We start from the raw sequence: 20,233 nt of genomic DNA, 5'->3' as shown, positions 1-20,233 counted from the left end.
CCCTTCAGTCTATACCTACTGACACCATTAAGAAACTGCTACATAAACTAAAACTCTGCTCTACCTCAGCTGATAATTTTCCACCATACTACCTCAGACTGGCCGCTAATTCAGTCACCTACCCAATTGTATCCTTATAAATAGGTCTTTATCTGAATCAGAAGTACCCATCATATGGTAACAATCTCACATCACCCCCACCCACAAAGCAGGCAACTTTTTTGATCCATCTAATTTCCATCCTTTATCCATCTTGTCACCCATATCCAAAATTAATGAGAGAGGTATCCATCAGCAGGTAATGCAATATGTATTGCAAAACAATCTTTTAACCAAAACCTAACATGACATCCGATGTAGCCACAGCACAGCTACAGCCCTATTATCTTTTATAGACACTATTTACAAGGCCAGAGATGCAGGATGCTATACAGCCTCAGTATTCCTTGATCTCTCCAAGGCCTTTGACACAGTATCCCACCCCTTACGTTTGAACACACTGTCTAACTTAGGCTTCTCACATAACACAGTAAAATGGGTTCAGAGCTATCTCAAGGATCTTAAACAAACTGTGAAATGGTCCAATGAACTCTCACCCTTTCTCCACAACCCTACTGGAGTTCCCCAAGGCTCCATCCTAGGACCCCTACTCTTCGACATTTTCACAATCAACCTTCACACTGCTTCTCACCCTGGGACCATCATTCAATACGCTGATGATTCCACCATAATCTGCACTGCTCAATCACTAACAAAACTACTTTCAAATACTCAACAGTCCTTTAAGGCAGTCAAATCCTGGCTAAGAAATGCCCAACTCTTTCTTAATCCAAAGAAGACAAAACTAGTACTCTTTCATCCCAAAAACACCTTCCCTGTCACTGATCATTTCAACACCCTTGCATCTGACAGCACTGTCATAGAAATAGTGCAGGAAATCAAGCTTCTAGGTGTTATCATTGACAATAAACTTTCATTTGACCCCCATATACAGCAAAATATAAAGAAAACTCATCAAATACTGTGACTCTTATATAGAAACAAACATTTCTTTAGTGCAGCAACCAAAACTACCCTTGCAAAGACATTTCTACTTCCCTCGCTTCTTTATGGTGCCCCTATCTGAGCTAACTTACAAAATTCTAACCTAAGCAAGTTGGAACAGTGCTAAATATCACACACACCACTGTAAACCACTCCTAGAATTAAATTGGCTTGAGCTCCCTAACCAACATGCCTTTATTCAGCTATCCACCTTGCACAACCTTATTTTCAAGCCTACTGCCTGCCCTGCACTAACCAATCTAGTCACACTTTGCACACCAAATCGATCCCTACGATCAGAAGACAAAAAATATCTTAGTTATCTCAAAACCCGCAAGAAAACCTGGTCACTTTCTGTATTCATACTCTCTCTCTCTATACTTTGGAATTCACTACCTCTAGTTACCAGGTCTATGACTGACCTAACCCATTTCAAAACCTCTTTAAAAAATCATCTCAAAAATACATGTCTCTGCTCCTGCAAAAAGCCTGCCTAATGCTCAGGTCTTCCTCTTCTATCACATTTCAATCCCTCACAGACTGCAGGATCCTAAGGCTCTTCTAACTCCTTCTCTGCTTCTATACCATATCCTTAAGCTACTGCTCAGGCTTTATTGCTTCTCTTCTGCTTAACTTTCTCTCACTATATATCTGCATCACTAACTTTCTGGCTACTATTTTCCTAACTGAAACTAACATTCTATTTTGCATGTACTATAACAGTCATTGTCACACACTGCACTACCTACGTACTATTTTTTTTGAACACTGTCTATATCATGTATGCTGAGAGTGACTATTATTGTCTGTAGTGTTTTAACTGTATAAAATTGTCTAAATGTGTAGTAATATATTGCAACATCTTGTAGCAGTTTGTTCTTTCAACTTATTTTTGTATAGTATTTCTAATGTAATTTTTATTGTATTAGATTATACTATATTTGTATTGTACTGTATGTGAGGCTTTTCTCCCTGGGCCTCTGCTGAAAACAGGTTCTGTAGGCCCAGTCAGACCACCCCAGTAAACAAATGTCAAATAAATAACTAAATAAATAAATAGCTATAATCTGATGCGTCTGGGAATACATTTTAGAATCTACACAGTTTATCAAATAGTCTATCTTTACTCCTTCTGCATTTTATGTATCTATAAAATGGTTCCTTATAATTCTCAATGTCTTTATATAAATTTTCTTCAAATTTTTCTTGATTGTGCCCACACTATGTTTAATTTGTTTGTCTAGCTTATTTATTTCAATTTTCAAAGTTGTAGTTTGACCTCTTTTCCATTTCTTATATTGTTTGTCTCTCACCTTAATGAAGAAACTTGTTCTTATGGAAATATATCTTCTTGACATTGTGTGCCTAGATCCTGATGTTAAACATGTTTTGATTTTTTGCATTCATACACTTTTTCTGTCAAAACTTTCCACAATTCTTCTGTAGTTTTTCCACTAAACGCATCACTCCCATTAGTTTTACATAGTGACTGTTTTGTATCCATATAATCTGTTATTAATCTTCTGGTTTAGATTTCAGTTTGGCAGAATTATCTAGCAACAAATTAACTTTTATAACCCCGTGATCACTGCACATCAATGGTGGTAAAACTTGGCATGAAGTAACAGTAACTTCTTTAGGAACACAAACAATGTCTATTATGTTCCATTCCATGGTAGTCTTTTTACAATCTGATGCAATTGTTGTTGTTGAACATATATAGGTCCATAGGTAGGTACTAGACTATTGGCCCTAGGGCCTATATAAGCCTAGCCAAACGGTACCCTGGCTTTTGCCACCCAAGAAAATTATTTGCCTGTGCCCCTGTCAAGCAGAGCCACGGAAGTGATCCCTGGGGTGAATTTCCTATCTCCCATCCAATCATCAAGATTTTTCTTGAAGAGTGCTAACGAGGAGCTTTTTTGATATAGGTAGGTAGTTTGTTCCAGAGTATGAGAAGTCTCTGGGACAGGAATCTATCCCTCCAGCATGTTCTGTTTATTGCAGTGACAAGGTTTAGGTCCCTAGAGCATGTAGCTCGGAGGGATTGGGATTTCTTTAAGTGGAGCATGTCCAACAGCAATGGGTTTGACATAGCTTTGTATGTTAGGCAGAGATCGCCACTGAGTAGGCGATATGCGACATAGTAAAGCTGGAGTTTTTTGAGATGGTCTGCCTAGGGCATCTGTTTGAGGCCGGTAATCTTCTTTGTGAGGTATTTCTGCGGCCTTTCCAGTTGTTGTAGATGTCTTGTGAGGTACATACCAAAAGGGCATTGTACTCTATAATGGGTCTAATGAGTGATGAGTACAGGGGAACAATGACCTCTTTTTCCTGGATGAGAAGCCTTTTGTGATGAGATGTGCCACATAGAAGGATTTCCTGACTACTGTAGCGATATGATTATCAAAGGAGAGACTACTGTCCACCTGTGTCCCAAGGTCTCTTATCAAACTTTCGGTGTTAAGTCAACTACCGCCTATGTGGTAGTTCATGGGTTCAGAGTTTTTACCAAAAGGGATGACAATGCACTTTTTGGCACTGAGCTTGATGCCATGGCTTTGACACCAGGCATCTATCTCAGTGAGGTCCTTTTGAAGGATTTCTACATCGTTAGGAGTTTTGATTATGGCTCCTAGTTTGCGGTCATCTGTGAACTTTGTTAGCCAAAGACCTTCTGTGTTAGCCTGTACTTCAGAGAAGTAGATATCTAACAGGAGAGGACCCAGGACTGAACCCTGTGGTACTCCACTTGTCACTGGTCTGAAGTTGGATTTAGAGTCTGCTACTTTCACAGTGTGGGTTCTGTCAGTGAGCCAGCTGGCAACCCATCTTGTTACATAGGGATTTATACCTAGTTTAGTGAGTTTATCTATAATTGCAGAGTGGGGGATAGTGTCGAAAGCCTTGGCAAGATCTAGATAGGCTGTGTGAACCACCTTACCCTCATCTACGGCTTTGGTGACTGCTTCAAGGAAGTCTATCAGGTTTAGGAGACATGATCTGCCTTTTACAAACCTGAACTGGGTTGGGTCCAGAGTTTGGAGATTACCAATGTCATTGTAGTTCCATGATGATATGTTCCATGGCCTTGCAGATCAGGCTCATCAGGCTAATGGAGCGGTATTTCCCGGGGTCCGTGGTGGCTCCCTCTTTGTGGAGTGGAATAACCATTGCTGTGCGCCATTCAGTGAGCACAAAGCCTGAGGTGAGGCTATGATTGAACATGGTACTTAGGTGGGGTGCCAGTTTATTCTGTAGTTTGTGTAGAATGCAGCCTGGGATGTTGTTAGGTTCCATGGATGCTGTGTTCTTGGCTTTGAAGAGTGTGCTTTTTACCTGTGCAGCTGTGATTACAGGAACTTTGCATTCTTCCAGTATAGAGATGGGCCTTTTAGGGGGTGAGAGAGGGGTAAAGTTAGCACTGAACCTCTCTGCCAGGATGTTGGCAATATCGGTTGGGTCTGTATATTTAGTGCCATTGTGCTGTAACTCAGAGCAGATCTGATTGACATTCTTGACATAGCTATAGAATGCTTTTTGGTTGTCTTTAGAATCAGTGGCAATTTTGTTTTCATAACTAGCTTTGGAGGATTTTATTAGGGATCTCAGCTTCTTAATGAGGCTGACCACGGAGTTCCTGCAATCATGGGATTTTACTCTTTTTTGCAACAGTTCTTTCATCTGTTGTAGAGTTTATTTATGCCAGGGGACCAACAGATTGGCTTCCTTTTTTTGGAGGATAGCATCTTGGTTCTGTTAGGGATTGCACGATCCATGCACTCGTGTAAGTGCTTACAAAGAGCATTTGTATAGGATTCAGCAGTCATACCTCTATTGTTCGTCAGCATGGGTGTCGTAAAGTTTGCCACTTCTGTCTTAAGAAGCGTGAAGTTGGCTTTGGAGAAATTTTTTACGGTGGTTTCCCTAATGGGGGGTGGAGGGGGGATGTGGATGTCTAGGGTGATTAGCTTGTGGTCGGATCTGACCAACGAGGAATTGACCTCTGGCGTGGAACACCGTTTGCCCATGTTGGTAATGACCAGGTCTAGGATATTGCTGCCCCTGGTGGGGGTGTGGATAAGTTGATCCAAGCATTGGAATTTACGAATTCCAGAAAACGTTGAGCACAAGAGTTGGTACATGAGTAGTTTTCCCAATTAATGGTGGGGTAGTTGAAATCACCCATTATTAGGGTGTTAGGTTGTACCCTACTATTTTCCAGTGTATCAAGAAATGAGGAGTGGGAATCCTGGGGCATGGTGGGGGAATCTGTCGCAAGCTACAATTTGGATTGCGGTCTTGCCCAGAGTTAGTTGCAGTTATATAATCTCAGATGCATTATGCTGAGCAACTAGCCTGGAAGTGTGGATATCCTTAATGAATATGGACACGCCTCCACCTATAGTGTTTCGGTCCAGGTTAGGTGGCCGAAAGGTGTGGTATGAATTATAGCCTGGTAATGCAGAGGTGCTGTCTGGGGCCTTGAACCAGATCTCTGTCACTGCACAGATATTGATGTTCTCCATTTTAAGGAGTGCCTTGAGTGAGTGCATTTTGAGGTTTAGACTTCTAGCATTAACTAGTATTACCCTCAGATTTTGCTTGCTTGTACCTGTTACAGTGGTGAATTTGTCATTTGAATCTTGCCTAAAACAAGCAAATAATTTCCTAACTGATGTTGTTGAATTAGTATTATCTTTTCATTCATGGTGACCTGATTCTCCTTCTTATATGTGATTTGTGAAAAATACATCCTAACACCTGTACAAGCTATGCTATCAAAGAGGGCTGTACGTTCTCTACTAGCAATCAGAGAGTCTTTGCAGATAAGATCATTTGTAATGATATGAATAAAAACAGATCCATACTTCCTTACGTTAAGGTGTTCAAAGACCTCTCACATCCTCTGTTTTTGCTCTTGGCAAGCACACTACTATTCAATGTTCGTTATTTTCTTTATAAATGTAAGTATCCGTTCCTCTAATAAATGAATCTCCAATTGCAAGAATGCCATTTCTGGCCAGACCTAAAGAATCTTCAACTTCTAATTCAGTAATATCTGCTCTATCAGATGTTACAACGGATTGATCTTTCATCACCATTAGTCATACTAATCTCACTGTTTGCATTGCTTATTACATTTGCAAGCATACAATTTTCATCCAGCTGGATTTGTATATCCACATCTTGAGCCATGTTTTCAATGTTGGTCTATCTCCTCTTTTTATTTGCAGTAATGTTCTTCACTCCTGTGTTCAGTTTTGATTTCTTCCTTTTCAACTGTGCCTTGCCTCTTTTTTCTACCACCTCTTTTGGAAAAATGATGCCTTTTTCTGTAGACTGAAGGTTTTCTGGTTGAGTGATCTTTACAGATAATAAACACTTAATTTCCTAAATGTGTTCTGTTTGCCATTTGCCTAATATTATTTATTTCATCTGTCTAGTCATTAATATATGCAACAACAGTTCCCCAAGCTGTGCCAGTTGCACAAATTTAATCATCATCAGTACGTCTAGATTTACTACTAATAATGATAAACAAATCATACAACTTTTGACACGAGGAACACAGATCACCAGTGTAATCAGGTGTTACCTTTAAATATACATAGCATTTAGTGCACTGTACAAGATACTTGTGCTTTAAAAAATCATTAAATGCATACTCATTTAAGGACTCCATATTTAGCTGCAACGGAATAAAAAATTCTAAAAGACAAGAAAAGAAAAGAATAATCAAAATCAGATACTGAAGAATTCAAAGAGAATTTAAATCAACTTTTATGAGAAAAATCACACAAACAAAATACAACTAAATATTAAACTAAGTACAGTACAGTTGTTGCTCTGACCGCACAACTTGTTAAAGTCACATGAAAGCTGGAATTTGTTCACATTGTGTGCAGTAGCTTCTGTTCACTATTGCTCACAGTTGCACTGTTTTTAACTGTAAAGATCAATAAATCACAAAGCAAAACAGGAATGTTTAGATAAGCTCTGGACTGTCCTCTCTGCAGTATATGTGAATTTATAGTGGACTAGGCCCCTTGGGATGGCTACAGTTTACCTGTCTAAAACATTATCCCTTTCTAACAATTAACAGTGAAAATTAAAGGTAAAACAACAAAATATACATCAAAGTAAATCTTCTTGTCTACAGCTTATCCCTGCCTTCTTAAAAACAGTGAGAAAACATGGTAAAAATATATAATTCAATATTATTCAATATAAATTCAAATAAAAAACTTCTCTTACCCAGGCTACTGCACAGTTAGTCACAAACCAAGACAGGATTGTTTAGATAAGCATGACTATCAATCCCTGGTAGGACAGGTAGTCTCTAATCTGTAGTCTAAACTTCTGCGTAGCCTCATCCCACTCTATTACCTTTCCCTGTCTAGTTATTTGCTTCCCAAACCATGGTTCCTTCATTAATTCTCTCCAGTAAATTGCAGCCCCCTCTTCCCTACTTTCTATACCCCCTACTTATGGTCATCCATATTGATAGTTTAAGCAATTTTGATAAATTTAAAAGGATATCAAATTAATACCTACAAAACTCAAGTAGTGATCCTGAATTATTGGCCACTACTGGATAGTGGTGATGGATGATGGAAGTGTTGAAATGCTGGATAATTTAGATGGCAAGTTATTAGACACAAGTTTGATATGATGCTCTTTGGAATGTCCATAAATTTTTTTTTTAATGGGAAGTAAATTCTTGAAGGCCACTATGTTGTAAGCTTGATAATCAAACAAAGGAACTTATGAAATTACTGTTTTTCATACTCACATCCTGAATTCTTGACAAGCCTCTGCCCAGTCACACAACTGTGTAATGTGTATGAATGAACATCAGTTATAATTATTTGGAACTGATTCTTCCATTCCTTAGGAGAGAATTCATAAAGGTTCCCTTAAGGTATACACTTTGAGGTAATCTTTGTGAATTAAGAGACATTGTGCTTTTGCATGAAGATGTACAATATCATGCCATGCTGTCTCTGGCAGTATTATGCTAATGAGGCAGTCCAGGGAAGAGGTATAATTAGCCAGGTGCTGTCTTCTCCAGAACTGTCTCAGGGAAGGCATCTACACATTGAACGATTCATAGAATTGCTTGGCGATGTAGATCAGTATGGCTGCTCCCAGGTGCTGTCTCCTCCAGAACTGTCTCAGGGAAGGCATCTACACATTGAACGATTCATAGAATCACTCAGCGATATAGATTAACATGGCTTTTCCCAGGTGCTGTCTCCTCCAGAGCTGTCTCAAGGAAGGCATCTACATATTGAACGATTCATAAAATCGCTCAGCAATGTAGATTAGCATAGCTGTTTCCAGGTGCTGTCTCCTCCAGAACTGTCTCAGGGAATGCATCTATACATTGATTGATTCATAGTATCACCCAGCAATGTAGATTAGCATGGCTGCTCCTTGCTTGTCACAGTAGTGAACAAGGCCAAAATTCATCCATGGTAGAGGTAAGTACTGGGGTATTTAGGGGCAAGGTAGTGTTAGGAGGTATGTGCATGAATGTATAGGATGGGCTGCAAATGTGTGCATGTCTGTCTGTCTCTAGCTTCCTGGGGGGTAGCATTAGGGAGATAGTGAGGGGTTACGTTAGGGTATGTGTGGGCATGTATGGATGAATGGCTGAGTGTGAGAGTTGATACCATCAGATGAAGATGGGGCTGTTGCATGTGAACTGGATCTATTTGAGGAACATGCCTTTAACAAAGCATCCACAAGATACTTAAGAAACTGCAAGCTCCTTCCAAGACTTAAAATCTTCAGATTATATATAAAACTGTGGAAAATAATTATTCTTGACTTTTAGATGACATTAAAGCCTTCTCTTTTAGGTTCTAGTATTATGCTTTTCTTATATACACCATTTATGCTCTATAAATCCATCCATCCATCCATCCACAACTCCTTTATTGCCATTTTTGCATATGGCGTCGGGGTGTCACTTCAACAGTGACAATAATATAGAGGCAATATTCACACTGTTGGGTGGCTAGCTCTGTCAACATCCTAGACATTACTACATTTAAATATGTCATATATTTGTATGGATATTTCTTGGTTCCATTTGAATACTAATTGCCATTTAGCAGGATTTTACATTGCTTTTCAAGTTAAGATTCCATTTCTTGACTTTGTACTTAAGCACTGTACTGAAATAATGTACAACGTTACTATATGGCATTTTGTTAAAAATATGTTTTTAAAGTGAAGTGTTGTTTTGTTAACACTATTACTGTGCTAATCATTATAATAAAATGATTTTTTAAAAAAATAACTAGCACTTTGTGTGGGTCAGAGAAGCAAACAGGTTACAGATCAGGAATCCCCACATCAGTGTCAGTTTCCTGGTAATGGCCAGTCTGAATGACCACTCAATGAACAATAACAGCAATGGTTGAATCTGTGAGACAGATGGCTACCCAGTGAATATGAGGGTAGTTACAAATTGGTGAGCTGAACTGCCCACTGCTAAAAGAGTTCCACCTGTTTGTTGATGTACCTGGACTACAGTCATATTACCTAAATGAATAGCTAGAAATCAAGGAAAGAGCAGAGTTAGGCAAGATTATTCTCATATCCAAGACATAAGAAATAGATAAATAAATATTGATATGCACAGATGATTCTTGAAAAGACCAAAACCCTTGAATTACCTGCACCTGAAATGCCCCCCATACTAGGGAGGGGCACCTGTAAGGACTGTGGTTATTGATGTAGGAAAGACTAAGTGGTTGCCCTAAAAAAGACTACTCATTTCCAACCATTAAAGCAGACTGTTGCAAAATACCCTGTAAATTGTAATCAATTGATACTGGGGGGGACTCTGTGATGGAACCACTGGGACTGGAGAATCAATTGCAATGGCTTCACATGTTATCTGACATAGGACATTGTAAACAGTATGGCTATCATGAGTTCCAATACCTGAGGATAAAGGTTTGCTGACATTTGGCCTTTTTGAGGTGAGTCCTATAATATCCTGCATTCCACACAAAGACAAAAATATTTTGTAGGTTTTAGTATTGATTGTGGTGCTATAAAGAAGATGTCTTATGCAGGACTGAGCTGTGATTTCATCTGACTGATCATTACCCCCACCACATAGTTAATCCCATCTTTTCTTTGTTGATGATTTAAAACAGTATAGCTCATCAGATGAGGAACTGAAAGCACAACTGCAAGTTGTCAAAACTTTTTCAGATGATATAAGAATGTCATTTGTTCTTGATAAATGTGCAAAAGCAACCTTTAAAGCAGGAAAACTGCAACACCAGGAAAACGTCAGTCTGGGACAAGAATGTGATATTAAAGAAGTTAAGCAAGAATATTTGGGAATCGGTGAAGGGTCAACAATAAAACACGAACAAATGAGAATAAAACCTGGTAAGGAATACTTCAGAAGACTTAAATTAATCTTGAAAACAGCACTGACATCTAGGAACAAAATCTGAGCTATAAACCAATTTGCTCTTCCTGTCCTCACTTATAGTTTTGGAGTGATTGACTGGCCCCAAAACATGTTGGCAAGATTAGACAGGAAAACAAGAAGGATGCTTCATACTCACCAAATGATTTATAAAAATCAGTCTATACCAAGATTAAACATTTCCTCTTCTGAAAGAGGGATGGGCCTCCTTGAAATTGATTATATGTATAGATGTGCAATCATGGGACTCCACACATATCTGCTGACCTCGCAAAACCCAAATGTAGTGAAAGTTTTGAAACACGAAGAGAATAAATCTAAGATGACTTCTCTACTTAATTTAACAGAAGCATATCGACATCAAGCAGGAATGGAAATCAAACCAGAAATAGATAAAAATCAGGCAGCAACTGAATGTACCAAAAAGGAAAAGAAAGAATATAAGATGAAGAACCAGATGAGAAGTCAAGAAATGTGGAAAAAGCATAAATATAGCTGCAAGTATAGAAAACATCTGGAAGAACCTTATGTTGATCAGGAACGAACGCAGGAATGGTAAAGGAGAGGCTAATTTAAGCCAAGAGATGAAAGGTTAATATTGGCATCCCAAGATAGTAGGCTGCATACACACTGGTTTACAAAGTCCATTGAACATGTGAGAGAAACAGACAAATGTAGGTTTTGTAAAACTGAATTGGAAACAGTCGCACACCTCGTTGCAGGTTGCAATGTACTAAAAGAGGAAGGACTGTATACTGAAAGGCATAATAATGTGGCGAGACTGTTGTACTGGGGATTGTGCAAACATTATGGTATGGAAGGGGCTGAAAAGCACTGGAAACATGAGCCACAAAGCATCATAGAAAATAAAGTTTATATCACATGGATTATCCATTACCAACAACTCAAAAGATAGAGTCTAGAAAACTGGATATAATGGTCCAAGAAAAGAAGACAAAAGTAGCATGGATCGTTGAAATTGCCACACCCAGTGACTATGGTGTCTTGCATACAGAGAGACACAAAGTCATAAAATATCAAGATTTGCAAGCAGAAATGAGAGCAGTGTGGAAGACAGACACCCAGACAGTTTCAATAGTAGTAGGAGCAACGGGTCTTATAAAAAAGAATCTACAATCGTATTTAGATATGCTACCAATACATGTACCCTGTATGAATTGCAGAAGGAGTCATTACTGGGCACATTACCGTGCTGTGAAGAGCACTTTTGGCTGACATCAAAGATTGAAACAATATTAATTTCATGAACTTTAATTGTACTTTTACTTAGGAATGGGGTCTATTCCCATCATAGTATTAGAAACCCAAAAGATTTGGAGAAATTAACTGCCAAAACACCAAAAAAGATTAAGCACACCTCAGAGAACAAATCCAATGACAGGCAATGAAACCCACACTTTAATCCAGCAAAAGGAAGCAATACTTATTTGTTAAAGTCTAAATTGTCTAGGAACATTCATCCAATGAAATAAATATTCCCCATTTTGGAAAGTTGAGGAAAATACTGCTAAATTAATGGATTGGTTCAAGTTTGACTGCTGATAGTTTTGGCAAGAAAGAAGTGTTCATGTTCATGGATACTCTGACTTTGTGGAACACAAGATAAGGAGGATTATCAGACAAGGCCTGCATTTTGAAAATTTCCTAAGGTATAAGGGCCCAAAGTACCCTATTTCCATGGTGCCTGTGTCATGGTAGAAAAGGGTCTGTTGACCAGTCCACTTACCTGGTTATCAAACTGAAATTCCTATGTATCTGAGAAAGTCTCTTCCAGGATACAAACTTAATTTCTGTTATGGCAGCAAGTTCAACCAATAGCAGAGTTAAGTTTTCTATCACAAATTCCTACACTTGAGGCCATATAAAAGCATACTTTTTAAAAATGTCTTGCAAACCTTCAAGGATGTCAGTGACAAGGAATTGGTTCCTTGGTGGGAATACAAAAGAACAGACAGGTGAATTCTGACTGAGAAATAACTGACATCACAGTAACTGATCTGACATTTATAAATAACAGATATCAGAGCTGTGAAAAGATATGCTCCTCTGACCTTATCCCAAACAGAAAAAATAAGTTAATTTATTCTTATGTTTTCCTCATGTCATGGCTGGCTTTGAGCAGTTAAGTATATGGACTACTCTTTCTGGGTAAGAAGAGTCCCCTGACATCATTGGAAATAAGGAAACTGTGTGGTTAGCTTGAGTTTAGTTAGAGGGAATGAAGTTGTAGGTGAGGTTAGACAGACCTCCACCACCTTCATTCAGTATGTCTTATGCTGAAGCTATAAAATAAATCACTCCCAAAGCCTCCCAGAAATATGAATATTAAGTCACAGCAAAAATCAAGCTATTCATGCCTAACTACTATAAAAACAGTGACCCTGAGCAGAAACATTCCAAATCTTCTGCTCTGGACCACAACAGCAACAGAGCGGCTATAGTGCTAAGTGACTCTATTGTCAGGCTCAGACTTGTCACTCATAAGTCTGAGCAAGGACAGTGTTACAGTGAGTTGACTTTCACGTGTCAGGATTTCTGAAACTACAAGGCCCTTAAGAACCCTATCTCCTGACAAATATTATTGTGACATCCTAGTGATCCATGTGGGAGTGAGTGTGACATGAGACATAAAACCCTGAGGGACATGTACAGACATGTTACAACCTTCTATTCATGTTGCAAATAAGCAGAATCTTTTTTTCATCTCGCACAATGCCTAGCTATGAAGAAAAAATAACTGATAAAAGAGCTGCTATTATTTCAAGGGAATCCAGTATGTGTTAGTATAAAACAACATGTTCTACAGTCCTGCTTACTTTGCTAATTATGGCCTACATCAAGTTTCAAGGCTTTGGCATACTGGCTAAAACATTTGCTGTCCCCCAGTGCCTTTTTTAGGCAATTTACATATCAGCCCCACAAATCAGTTCAAATTAAGGTGGCCTCCTCATTGCCAAAAGTCTAAACAATAAATAAAGCATCTGTGTCTACATAGTTAATAAGACCTGGCTTAAGTATAACAGCATTCCTTTAAACCTGGGTTTTGTACTTTTTATGTCTTCAGATCTGATAGTAACTGGGGTGGAGTCTCTGTATTTGTCAAGGCACACGCAGATCCCTAGGAATCCATAAACTGAACTTATTGTACTAAGGTTACTTTAGAGAGGATCTATATTTTGCTACAGAACACCTTCTTTGACCACATAACATTCCTCAATGTTCTAAATGATCTCTCTATTAGCAGAAACTCAATTATTTTGGGTGACTTTAACTTCCCTTCAACAAACTGGAACACCTACAACTCCAACATATAATATGCCCAAAAACCTCAGACTTCAACAAAAATTCCACTGAGCAGTTGCAAAACAAACCTAGTAGAGGACGCAACATTCTTGACCTGATTTGTATAAATATGGCCGCCTCTCATACTAGTCCTCTGGTAGCTTCCCCAGCAAAGTCCGACCACAAACTTGTGACCTTCTCTTTTAAACTCCCGAAACTCACAAAATTTGAAGACTACAAAAATGCCAGGCTCAATATTCTTTATGATTAGATATTAAAATTAAAGAAAAATAAAAAAAATAAAAATGCTGCACTAGAACACAACAGAGTGTTTAATGACACAAAGTTTTGAGTGCTTTCAGTCCAGTTGAAAAGGAACTTCATCATCTATCATGTCTAGCATTCTATGTAGGAAAGACTATTGGATCTTTGCAGACAAGAATCTATCAGCACATCTATGCAATTGGTAAAGCCAACTGTTGTAATGCCCTTTACAGGGATTCCTTGGTGTGCAAGGATTTTAAGAAATTTGGCTTTACCATTTTAGAGAAGGTGGAACACCCGGGAAGAGGTAGTGACTGGGAAACCTTTGCTGAAATGAGGGAGCTTCACTGGCAGCTTTTATTAAATGCCACTGCCCCACCAGGTATTTGATTCAGGAGGTTTGGGAATAGTACTTGATTCTTTAATGTGTGTATACCTTTACATTTTTGCCAGTGTTTTTGGTGCCTTTTTTAAGTGTATAAAATGAAGGAAGTAGAGATCACATTGTTTCTGATGAAGTTCATTTTCAACTGGAACAAAAGCGCTCAAAACTTTGTGTAATTAAAGACTCTGTTGTGTTCTAGTGTGGCCTTTTTTATTTTTCTTTGAGTTTAACAAGTACACTGATTGTGGTTTTGGGTATTTTACACATTAAAATTCACATTTCTCTGCACCACAATGGTTCTTGATACAGCAGCAAGCTCCTCTAAAGAATTATAGATCCATTTTGTAAAATGTTTATAGCTACCAGTCCTTAGCAGAGTGATGTATCATGAATAATTCAAAAAAAAACTACCCTGGGGGGCTACTATTATAAACAAACACTACAAAAAAGAAAGAAACTCTTTAAAATATACAACAAACTCCAAAACAACTCTTCAAGTATCTAAAGTATTGAAAAAACATTGAAAAACACTATCAAGTCCAGTAAAGGAGCCCTCAAACATAAGCTGGTTTCTGAAGCCAAAGATAATAATAAATCCTTCTTTAGTTTGGTTAGAAAACTAAGAAACAATACCCTACATTGATCTGAATGTTTTCAAAATGATGCCATCTATTCTTACCCAATACACATTGCCAACATCCTTGCAAACAAATTCATTGCCAACATCAACCCTGAGACTTAAAATCCTGAAATATCTGAATCCTGTTCTCCCCCAATAATCTGTAAAGATCATTAACTGAAAGTGATAACCAAGATCAAAACTACTTCCTCCATGTGACCCACTCCTTAAACAGTTTAACCTAAGTTTAGATACTGATTTAGTTCCTGATGAATGTCACACTGTAGTAATGATACCCTCCATAAGAGGAGGATTTACAACCAAATTAGGTAATTACAGGCGTATTAGTTCTACAAGCTTCATTTACAAAGCCATGGAACGTTTTCCAGTTGACCTCATAAATTACAATATCAATAATCTTACTCAACTTGACCTCCAACAGTTAGCTTTGAGGAGTGTAGATCCTGTCTATTTAATTTGGGGAAACATCTTTATAAGCATTATGGAGTCTGTAGATGGTGGCCATGTGGGCACGCAGCATATCATGACCTGGCCAAAGCCACTGTTCCCCATGCTGCTATCACCAGAAGCTACTATGCCCCCTTCAGGATATATTTCACTAAATATATCAAACAATTAGAAAGATCCCAAAAGTTCCTAACCAAAAATGAAAAATCACAGACCTAAAGCCCGTGAGCTATAGAGAGATTCTGGAAGGTATAACCCTTAATTCAGAGTCTTACAGACTTTAAAGGAGGGATCTCTGTCTCACTTACCATGTCATTAGATACCTGGACATCCTGTATCTCCACAATTTCATCAGCTCAACCAATACTAGAGCCAAGGACATATATAGTCATCAACAGAATAATAAAACAAAGTGGAGGACAGTTTTTTAACCCAGCCAACTCACAAACCTCTGGAATACACCTCCCCTGCATATTAAGCAGTGACTCACTATCTTCCTTTACACATAACCCAGATAACTGCATGGGTGTTCATGAATTCACTCCAGGGCTAACTGGCATGGCCCTCTTGGAGGCTTTTGTAACCTTAGGAAGAGTCCTGGCAAATTGTACATGGTCATAAGACTTAGTAGCCTTGGAATGTCTATGAAATCTAAGGGGATGAGTCAGAAATCTCCTGGTTCACCTAAGACATAGAGGCATTTTCAGAAACTAAGACCATGATGGGGAAACCCATGCTTGCCAGGGCCAAAAAGGAGTCTGGCTATTTGCATCTTGGCCTTCTTCAGAAATCTGATAAAATAAAAAATGGGGAGAAACACAAGGACGAGTCACAGGAGTTGCTTCCAGTTGAGGGTATCTCTGGGATGTCTTCCTGAGATACAGGAATAAAGAAAAGGCTGCTGCTGCATTTTGCATTGGTAAGGAACTTAAAGGATGCCTAAAATGTTGGAGCAGTTTTCCATTGTGTGGCATCTGAAGGGAGCAGCTAAGCTGGTCTGCTAACAAACTAGCTTCTTCCAGGATATGTCTTATAATGAGTTGTTGCAAGTGCTCATTCCCAAATTCTCATGGCCTTCCTAACTGAGGGGTAGGAATGGGTTGATCTACACTTGCTGATGTATCGTATCACAATACTTTTGGTGTGGGTGGTGACATCACTTTGGGAAAAGTATCAAAATGGCTGCAAAGTAAGGATGTCTGCTCTCACTTTCCAGAACATTTATATGGAGAAATGTGTCTGTCTGTTACCATATCCTTTGGACTGTTGTTCCTAAAAATGTCCCCACACCCACCTTAGAATACAGGCATTTCTGAAGACTCCTAGAAAAAATGGATGCTAGCATTTCTGCGACACTGTACAGTCATTCTTATTAAGGCAAAAAATGTCAGCATATTTATAGTCAACAGTATAATCAAAATGCTATTATTTTACAATCCAGGTATAATTATTTTGAAAAACTTTCTTTTCAACTATACAAACATTATTGTCCTAACTCAGGTTGATATTTTACCATGATATCATTCTAAACACAAACATTCTCTTTTACAGAATACAGTAACATTTCCTTCTTCAGCCCCCCCCCCCCCGACCAGAAGTATCACATGTACCAAAGCCATTTCCCGCCACTTTGCCTTGCTTGTCTCATGCTGCATCAAGCCTGCAATTAACTGTGCAGGCTTATAAGAAACTTGCAGATATGGGACATTGATTCCCCCAACTCAATTTAACAAGCACTGCTAATTTATCCTAAGCGACTCTTGTAGGATTTTCTCTCCCATATACTTTCCTGTATTTGCTTCTTTAGTAGAATTGTTTTTTTCATGCAGTATGGAATAAGAAAGTTTGGTCCTAATAATATATGGGGAACAAGAACATTTCGATGGGCTTAGCACAAAAGACACATAGGCTATTATCACAAATTTCCATTATTTAAGTTTTTTCAAAAATCTTTTCTGTCTTCTAACAATTCTGTAACAGACTCAGGTACAGAATTAGTAAGCCATACCCCTAAATACTTTATTCTGGTATGTCCACATAGATGCTGTACCAGATAATGAGAAGGGTGGTAGCTGAGAGCAGCATTGCTTTTTGGTTTTATTTATCATGTAACCTGACAAGCATTGAAATGCACTCATTTTCTGAAATAACAGCAGGGCATCTTATTCTTGTTTGGGTACATAAAGTAATACATAACCAGCAGATAGGTTCATTCTAACTGGATGACCTGACCAACTATAACCTGAAATCTGGAGATCAAAAGTTACAAGAAAAGAGCAACAAGTCCTGTATTGCACAGCTTATAAACAAAGGGATTGTGTCTAGATCAAGGGATGTCATTGTCCCCCTTTACTCAGACCTCATGAGGCTAATCATTGAGTATAATGCCCCCCCCCCTTGGCATACATCTGTCCAGACACATACAGCTGGAATGCCCACAGAGATGCCTTGCTAAAAGGAGGGAAGGCCTAAACAACATGTCTTAGATGAACTGACTCAAGGCCCTGTCACTATATTCAGTATCCTACAGCCAATGTCAGGCATACAAGGCATTTTTCCATCCAATATGGATGGATTTATTGTACACCAGCAAGTCAAATGGCATCAGAAATAATTTGTTTAGGAATCTAAACCTCTTCTGCAACATCAACAGAATTGATTAACCCTTGAACCCATCCGATTTTTAGAATCACTCCCTGGTCACTTCCCAAACTATTGTTTACTTATTTGGGTTTTCACTTCTTCCAGGATCATGGACACAAACATTTTTCTTGATTGTTGACTCTTGATTGATTCAGTCACACAAGGCTTTGCATATTACAAACTTGGGTTACTTTTCTAGTTAAAGCAAGGACAGCAACCCATTATTTTTAGTTTCTTATTTCCCTAAACTGTTACTGAAATTAAAGTTTGTAGTTCATTTTTATGATGTTTGTACTGGAGCTTAACTCCTGCCACTATATGAAGCACAAACATTGTGTGTAATTAAATGTATTTCTTGAGGAGTAATATTTCTCATACCATCTCATCCAGGTGGAACTTAAATTCCTCCTGATAACAATGTCAGCACTAAAGAAGATTTATTCTGCTTGGTCTCAACCAATATCTCAAGAAAAAAAAAAAGCATAATATTGTGTGATTTTAGCACTGACTGTCTCAGTCTTTTTTGACAATTCTACTAATGCCATAAACCTATATGGTCTTACATAAATGATCCCCATTTCCATTCTCTTAAATAAAAATACTTGCACATGATCTATAACTGACTGGATCCCTCCCCAAATACATTTATTTCCTCAGACACCCTCCAGGACTGTCTAAGCGACCATCTATCTATCATTATATCATCAGAAAACAAACACCCCAAAACTTGAGCATTTTAATACTGTATACAAACTCTCTCATTTTGACAAAGACACTCATCTCCTACCTAACACACCTCCCTCTAGATTGATGATGTGTTTGAGTTTAACCAAGTCTTCTTAAATATTTTAAATGATCTACCCCACTCAAAAAAAAAATCCTGCCCCCAAACTGTCAGAGATATAAAATACCTCTCAAGACAAAAAAAAAAAAAAAAAAAGCAATATCTGAAAGGCACGAACAAGAGTAAAACCCAGTCAAACCTATAACAAATCAGACAACTTAGAAATCAAGCTAAATATCAGATAAAATCAAAGAAAAACATTTTGTATAAACCTCCAAAATAAAAATTATCAGTACCGCAAAACTTTTTGGTCCTGTATAAGCCAACTGCTCATCCCCAGCTAAGCTACCCAACCTGCACCTACTATAATTTCAGACATTATCTCAAAAAGTCAGTCAGTTTAACCCTCATTTTATTCAATCAGTTTCCTCCTTGCTTCATAAGGAATCTCAAACTTTATTTACAAACTACAACCCAGTCTTTTAACATTCCACACAATATGACTTCCCGAGCTGTCCCCACTTCAACTATCAAACGTCTTTGGCTTAAAGCCCACCTCCCTTGCACATACAGTTTACCAGATGAATATATCAAGATAGCAGAAAAAATAATATTGGGTGATTTCAACAACATAGCCTACCTAATCTCCAGTCTTACAAACTGCTCCTTCTCTTGAATCCTATGTCCATCTCCCGTGAAAAATGCTATATTCACCCATTACACAAAAGTGAACCCTCCACTGAGATATCAAAAAAACAGACGCATTGCTCTTCTCTCCTCCTGTCTAAAGTACTTGATAAATATATACTGGTATACCTATTAAACTAAATAACTTAAAATTCACTCCTACCATTCACTCCTACCTCCATCTCAACGTGGTTTCTGTCCTCGCCATAGCACTGCTACTGCATTCCCTAGTTTAACCAACACAGTTACTATAAAAAGAAAAAAGGTGACATAATATTTGCCCTTTTCCTTGACTTATCTAAAGCTTCTGATACTGTCTCCTGCTCAATTCAGTTGAAAAAACTCTCTGACATAGGATTTAACACACCATCACTATCCAGGTTTCAAAGCTGTCTCTCAAACAGATCTCAAGCAGTTAAATAGATCAATGAACTCTCAGATTTATTTCTGGTTTCAGTTGATGCACCTCAAGCATCCATCTTGACACCCATCTTGTTCAACATTTTCATTTATGACCTCTGTATGGCATGTAAAAGTGCTACTTTAGTACAGTATGACTATGACTCCTCTGTT

The 20,233-nt window shown here is 38.3% G+C and overlaps 1 protein-coding gene across 1 annotated transcript in view; it reads right to left on the bottom strand.

Annotated features, from left to right (window-relative positions):
• The window catches only part of PITPNM1 (phosphatidylinositol transfer protein membrane associated 1), a 1,523,951-nt gene that overhangs the window by 1,002,257 nt on the left and 501,461 nt on the right, over positions 1 to 20,233 (bottom strand). The gene's annotated exons all lie outside the window — the stretch shown is intronic.

The sequence above is a fragment of the Protopterus annectens genome, chromosome 9.part0, assembly GCF_019279795.1.
Source record: "Protopterus annectens isolate FY-2018-M chromosome 9.part0, PAN1.0, whole genome shotgun sequence".
NCBI lineage: Eukaryota > Metazoa > Chordata > Ceratodontiformes > Protopteridae > Protopterus > Protopterus annectens.
This window is presented reverse-complemented; position numbering and strand designations above follow the sequence as displayed.